Consider the following 8300-nt stretch of genomic DNA (forward strand, 5'->3'; position numbering starts at 1 on the left):
ACACTATTTGAATTTTCAAAATAATATTGGAATACTTGCCCAAGAAAGCTAATATTTAGATTTTGATAGAAACCCTGACCCAATGTTTATAAATGAAACGTGAACCAAATGTATAAGTAACAAACCTCAACCCAATGATTATAACTAAATCAACGCCATAAGAAAGAATTCCTGATAAGTTCACAGTTCTTGAAAAACCAAAAGAAGAAGCAAAATCTCTTTTTTTAAAAAAAAAAAAATTATTTAATAATCCTCCATTACAATGAGTGCATGCTATTTATAAAACATGACTGAAAATAGGGAAAAAAAAAACGTACTAAATAATAGAAGCCTAAAATTAAGGTGGATTTGGTCTGAAATTAGCAGCTCCTGAATAGGAAAAATTGCTATTAATTGGTATGAAATTGGAAAGTCAATTAGCCATTAATCCACACCATAAATCATGCCCAATTAAGCCAGATCAGCCCTATCAATAGCTTGGATTGAATTTATCATGCCTTCATCTTCTTTTGGGCCAAGCTTGGAATATCCTGTGTTAGAATCAGCCCAAATCTCTTGAATTAGCCCATTAAGTGCTTCTTTGATCTTCTTGGATCTTGCTCTAGTAATAGACCCAATTGGAACATGCAATGGGTCCTTTAATGTTTGTTGATTCTCATCATAAGATTAATAACAAAAACAAAAACAATGCATATAAAGAGATGCATGATGCACAAATGCATGATAATGAAGTGTCTAGTACATGAAGAGTCCTACAAAGATTGAAAGAATTAGATCAAGGACCAAAAGAGCATAAGCTCAACCATAGGAACTCTTCCTCATCCAAACGGAGCGATTATTTGGAATGAATGTCTCATGAGAAGTCAGACGAGGGTTGGAAGAATGAGAACCAGAGATGCACATAGACAAGAAGGTAAGAGTATTAACCACATGCTTCAACAACTTACCACTTTCAATCAAATCCAGTTTACCTTGCAAAGTACAACTTCCAAGAAGCTCAAGTTTCTCTTTTCTTTTAATTCTTTTAAAAACTTGAAACTTTGAGCAATGAGGTCTAAGATGACCAAAGGCACCACAATGGTGACAAAATCCCTTCCACTAGGCTTTTTAGGGAGGGATCTAGCAACATGGTTTTGTTCTCTATTCAACATGGAACATTGAGGTCTTATGTGACTAATCACACCGTAATGGTGGCAAGTAGGAAGAAATAGATCCACTCAAATCCCTAGGATGAGACCTAAATGAAGGCTTAGGCTTTAGAGCCTTTCTTTGCACCTTTTGGTTTCTTTTGTGTGGAAGAATGTACACCGATTTTTCTTTAGAGGTAGAACTCACAATAGGCATAAAATCGGGTCTCACAACATGATTACAACAAATATTTTCTTCCTTTTTAGTAATAGGTTTAGGAATCAAACACTTGGAATGCATCTTAAGAGATTCATTTTCACATTTGAGGTCATCAACAAGTTTGTTAGACAAAACAAGTTTAGCATCCAAGTCCACATTCAAACATTCAAACTCCTTTAGTTTTTCAAGAGAATGCTCAGCAAGTTTCTTATACTTTTCAACCAATTTGTTGGATTTATTGAGCTTAGCAATCAAATCATCATTTTCGCAAATGAACTTGCTTAAATTCTCAGGAAACTTCTTAGCTTTTTTCTTCAAGAGTTTGTCATTTGGAATTTTAACAACACCTAAAGATTCATGTAACATGTCATCACAAGCAATAGGATAAACACTCATAGAGGCATTTTCACAAACACATGGCATATTACAATCAACAACATCCATAGAAGCATACAAAGCACTATCCATGGCAATAAACACAAGGGGCCAAGGATCACACTTAGGTATTTAAACCAAAACAAGTGTACCCACTCTGATACCAATTGAAAGTTCAAATTAGTGTGAAACACTAATGCTTGTTTAGACCCCCAATTTTAAAATTACGGCTTAATTGCTTTTACTCTAACTTATCTAAGTATAGAATAAGAGTAAATGAAACGCAATCATTAGAACTACTCTCTAAGCCAAGCAAGCAAGCAACAATGAATATAAAGCTTAAAGAGTAAGGGAAGAGAGATGTAAACAAAAGACAACACCAAGACGTGTTATCAGAAAGGAACCAAAGAACTCGGTGAAAAATCTCTCCACGACCCTTCAAGTTGAGATCGATCCACTAGTGAATAAGTTAGAGTACACGAATAACAAAAGATCCTTCAAGCCTAATCTACCTAATGTACTTGAGCCCTCCAAGCTCCTACTACTAATGGACTTCTCGGAGTCTTGTCTTCACTAGCTGTCCAAATCCTATAATGAAATTTCAAATAGTGTATAAAACACCCTTGAACGTTTAGACCCCCAATTACAAAATAACCAATTCAAGCTTTATGACAAATAACTAGTGTGCAGAAAATGAACATAAGCTATAAACAGAATTGGAAATCAATCTAAGCCAATTATAAATCACATCCACAGCAGAAAATAAAAGGCAAAGATAAAGGGAAGGAAGATGCAAACACAAGGACAACACACGATGTATTATCGAAGAGGAAACCGAAGCCCTTGGTGTAAAACCTCTCCGCCGCCCTCCAAGCAGTCAATAATCCACTAGAAAATGTAGTTGGGATACATGAACAGCAATAGACCCTCCAAGCCTAATCTACCCAGTGTACCTAAGCCCTCCAAGCTTCTTACTCCAACGAGGTTGCGCCGAACCTTTTTCTTTTCTAGCTTACCGGATTCCACTATAATCCATAGCATCTGCCATCCTTGGCATCTTCCAATGCTTCCCAAAGCTCCAAAAACACTCGACACTCTAAATGGGTGTGGGTAGTGTTTGGATAGAAATCTCCTCTCAATAGGTATGACAATGAGAGAGGGAATGAGAAGAAACTACAAAGATTTCTCTCTAAGAATGAGTAGCTCTCTCTAATTGGGTGGGTGTTTTGAAGAAATTTCTCTTAGGGTTTTTCTTTCTGAATAACCACACATATTTTGTGAGAATGAGGGGTATTTATACTGGTGTGAGAATAGAATGCGAAGAGTCAATTTTTTCAAAATATGGCTGGTTGGCGACTTGACCTCGCGACTGGACTGAGTCGCGAGTTCAAGCCGCGAGATAACTGAATGGCCAGTCTGGATTTTTGTCCTATAGTGCTCCAACTGGCATGACTGTTCAGCTCCCTTACATGCTCTGCGCGTGTGCAACTTTTGGCGGCTTGCAAGCTGCGAGCGTCCCGCGAGATCCAGCCGCGAGTCTCTGCTTCACTGCACTGTCTTGAGCATTTCTTCACACTCTCTCACACACTACCCTTACATGATTCCCACCTAAATACAGGGTTTCTAAGTGCTGTGTTACAAGCAAATTTGTCATGGAATAAAATCAACACATGGTTGATTAAATTCAACCTTACATATAATACTGCCCGATTGCATCCGCCAAACCTCACCAACTTCTTTTGGCAAATCCTCAAAGCTTACCAAGCTCCAAAACACTTTCTACACTCTGAATAGGTGTGGGTTTGTGTTTGGGTACAAATCTCCTCTCAAGGTATAACAATGAAAGAGGGAAGGAGAAGAGACTACAATGATTTCTCACTAAAGGATAAGTAGCTCTCTCTCTAAAAGGTGGGTGTGTTGTAGAAACCTCTAAGGTTTTCTCTGAATAGCCTCTTTTACTTTTGTGCGTAATGAGGTTATATATAGTATGGGTGAAGGGTAAGAAAGTCACACTTAAAATCCTCCAAGCAGAGAGTTTTGCGAGTACCTCGCAAGATGGCCTCTCTTGCGAAGTACTCACGAAATTCAGCCTAGTACTTGACTTTTCAACTTTCAACATGTGCTTCTCATGTGGCCTTTTCGCGGGAACCTTTACTCACGAATTTCTTGTGAGATAGTCGAAAAACTACACTGATCTTCATTGCAAGCCTGATTCTTCATTAGCTTAATACTAAACCGAATACAATAAAATCCCACAAAATACAAGGAACCAAATTAATACAATTACAATACTTTTTGTCATGGAATAAAGCCGACATAAAACATAGTTATAAATCATAACTTTACAATATATAACAAACTAAATAAAAAAATTTGCTTGGACTGGTTCGGGCTACGATAATCCACATAATTAAAAGTATATAGAAAACTTATGACAAAAAGAATAAAGGAAATTTAAAAGGTTGGTACTAAATATAGTAATGGAATCAGTTGTCAAATGGCAATGGAGCAAAATGCTTGCTATATTTGGCAAAACGCGCTAACTAGGTGATGTCAAAAATGAAAATTAAGGGGTTGTTTGGTACATCATTTTAAACACACATGTTTTCAAATTTTAAACAACATTACACGTATTTCTGCACAATTTTTCACCCACACATATTTCTAAAAAAACTGAAAACTTTTATTTAAACATACATACCAAATGGGCCCTAAATGTGCAATTTTGCTGTAGGTAGGTTATTTTATTATTGTTTTATTACTTTGAATTGTTTTTGTTTTAATTGGTTAGGGGCTATAATTAAATATTGGTCCATGCTTTCAAGCAGCAATATGTTTTCTAGGCTTCATCTTGTTTTCCTTTTCCTTTTTTTCAATTAATTTTATTCACCCAACAAGAAAAAAAATGAAAAGACCCTGACCTAACTTGCCAACTAAATAGTACACACAGTTCACTCCTAACCTTACATGTTGTTTCAGGTCTCTCCTTGGAATTGGGTTCTATGATTTAGATCTCTCTCTTTTTTCTTTCTGAAGTTTCTTTGTAATATTTTACCACTTACTGAATAATACAGCAAATTGGATTCTCTTGTATCATATCTTGCCTCTATTTTGTTCCATGTGTGCATGCTTTTTGAAGGATCTTTCGCAATATGTTCTTTTTCCACGCTGCCTCCAAAGAGTGGATGATGTAGCTTTACACATTGTTTCATACATTTAGGTAGTTCCTTACATCTTGACATTTTGACAGCTGTTGTTTCTTTTTCTTTTTTTCAAATCTTATCTTTCCCTTTTCCCATTAATTTCATTGCATGCAGGTTTATACAAGTGGTCCAATAAGATCTATTGCTGAATTTATAATAAAAAGGTTCAACATTCTGTTTTTCATGAAAAAAAGAATCTACAATTAGTATGAGATCTTTCATCATCACCCTAGAGATAACTATGTTTCCAAACCAGGAGACAATTGGAAGACATTCAAAAGCTTTTTAATTTATATTTAATTAGTATAACTTTTTTTTTTTTAGTTACACCACATAATTTCAACTAATAGTTTGAAAATCTTGATGTTAAATTACATATTCTATTTATTTGTGAGATGTTTGTTAAAATTTGAATCAATTGGATGTTATTTGTCATCAAATCCGTAAAGTTAAGCTTTATGTATAATTAAAAATAAAAACTAATGTAGTTTAAATGTTTTATATATGAGAATAATCTCTAATTATCATTATATTTGTCAAAGTAATTAAATTCTATAATATTAATGAGAGTTATACTATATGAAACATGAATTCCTTTTAAAATATATTAAAAATTACATATTATCCCCTATATTAACCCCTTAAATTTTAAATAGTTTCAATTAAAACCTTAATTTTTTTGGAAACGTATCAAGTCACACCCTCCACATATTTTCTCTCTAAGACCATCGTTAAACATGCGTCCCAGAAACACACTTGTTTCAGTAGAAGAACTTCATTAAACATGCGAACCAAAAACACTCATGTGTTTTAGTAGAAGAATTTGACACCTTATAGCTACAAAAAGAATGACACTGGCCAATCCTCTTTGCACTTTCTTTTCTATTGTGAAATCGTCTAACATTTCTTAGTCATTGTGGGGTAGCGAAGAATAGACAAAAATTGCCAAACAGACTATTCCCGGGAAAAAATTAGGCGCGTGGCACATATTCAAAGTTATTTAGTAAGTTAGACTGTTTTTGAAAGTCGAGTTTGGTAAACTTGACTTTGGACTAGAAAACAGAAACTATAGTGGCGTTTTTTTAGTGGCTATAGCAGCGTTTATAGAAAACGCCACTATAGGAAACCTATAGTGGCGTTTTTGACAAACGCCACTAAAAAAAACGCCACTATTGTGTCTGTATTCCAGCCCAAAGTCGAGTTTGCCAAACTCGACTTTCAAAAACAGTCTAACTAGCTAAATAAGTTTGAACGCGTGCTGTCCGGCTAAAATTTTTCAGAATTTTCACTGTTTGGCAAATTTTGCCTGAAGAATAGCTATTGGAAAATAACGACTTAAAGCTGATTTGGGTTTATTGGTTTTGACTGTCATGGCTTTGATGGTTATGACAATGTCAGTAGATGGGTTGGGAGGTGCCAACGTAGTTGGATGTTCATCTATTTATTTGGCATAATCTGATGTTCATGGTAGGAATGAGTATCATTTTTGGTGCTTTCTAGATTTACTTAACTATTTGCAATTGGGGAAACGAGTAAGAAAGGAAAAAGAAAATATCTTCAAATGAAATTCCATATATTCCTCGATTTGGGTGTTTAGTAAGAAGGAATTAAATGGTTTTAAGAAAAAATTCATTTATTTTCATTCCCTTCAAAGGACTCCTCTAAAAAATGTGTGTTAAATATATTAGTATGCGATGTGTTATATCATGTTGTATATGCTAGAGTGGATGCGGAAGGGGAAGTATAGAATAGAAATACCGAGAATACAAGAGTTACGTGGTTCAGGCTTGTCGGCATACATTCATGGAGGAATCCCTTAAGGGCTACATCTTTATTGTATAAGAGTGTAGTACAATAAACTGTGTTACAATGAACCCTAGCATGAGTATATATAAGCGACTAAATCTTAGACTACTAGTACAAACAGAAGTGGGCTTGAGCCTATTACATTGGGCTAATATGTCTAATATATTTCTACCACCCTCCCTCAAACTCAAGGCGGAAGCTTGATGAAGGCTTAAGGTTGGATAAGCATGAGAAGGTCCCTTGAAGATGCCTTGAAGAATGCCTTTGAAAAAACCACAATGAAGAATGTGCCAATTGACTAATTTTCAGAGTTTCAAATGAAGAAACGAAGTCCAAAATCAGAATCTATGCGAAAAATAGTGCAAGATAGGCCCTTTTGAAAAAACATGGGTGCCTAGAGCAATAAAAATTCTTGACTTTTTTATACTTAACACATCAATAATGTGCACGTTAAGTAGATCAAATTCTTCAAATTTTGCACTTATCCATCAAGAATTTGCAATTTGAGTGGGTGAAAGTCTAGACATTTTTACACTTATACATCAAGAATTAATGGGCTTCATAAGTTGTTAAAATTCTTGACATTTCTATACTTAGGTTGCGTTTGGGATAAGCTTATATTGGGCAGTTTCTTTGCTATTTAGTTTATTTTTGCTACTATTCATGAGTCTCATTGCACTTTTTGGTATTATTTATGGGTCCTACTGTATAAATTCAACTAACTTTTAGCTTTATTTAGAGCACTTTCAACAAAAGGATCCTTACACATAAAAAATAAAAAATAAAAAGGTGCACTATGAGTAGATGAAACTTTAGTCAATTTTACACAAACACATTAATAATTGGCACTTTAAGAGCTTGAAATTCTTAATATTTTTACAGTTACACATTGAGACTATGCACCTAGAGTGGTTAAACTTTTTGACATTTCTACACTTACACATCAAGAATGGACATCTTGTGTGGTTTAAATTCTTGATATTTTTACACTTGCACTCAATAACGAACGCTACTTTAATTGGTTTAAATTCTTGACATTTTTACATTACACATCGAGACCCAACACCTTAAATAGTTGAAAATCTTGACATTGTTATACTTACACATCAAGATTCTGTACCTTGAGCTGTTGAAATTCTTAACATTTTTAAACCTAAACAACAAGATTTGCACATTATGAAATACTTGAAATTGTTATACTAACACTTCTAGAATAGGTACCCTGATTGGCTGAAATTCTTTACATTTGGACTTACACTTTTCACCTTGTGTAGTTGCATTTCTTGACAATTTTGACACTTGCACATCCAGATTACGCACCTTGGATGGTTCAAATTCTTGATATTTTTACGCTAACAAATCCAAAGTTTGCATCCTAAGTGGTAGAAATGCTTGACATTTTTACACTAAATCATTATGAATGTGCACCATGAATGGCTGAAATTCTTGAAATTTGTACACTTCTACATCAAAATTGTGTACCTTCAATTGTTGAAATTCTTGACAATTTTCACCTTGTGTAGTTGCATTTCTTGACAATTTTGACACTTGCACATCCAGATTACGCAC

The sequence above is a fragment of the Quercus robur genome, chromosome 3 (genome assembly GCF_932294415.1).
Source record: "Quercus robur chromosome 3, dhQueRobu3.1, whole genome shotgun sequence".
Classification (NCBI taxonomy): domain Eukaryota; kingdom Viridiplantae; phylum Streptophyta; class Magnoliopsida; order Fagales; family Fagaceae; genus Quercus; species Quercus robur.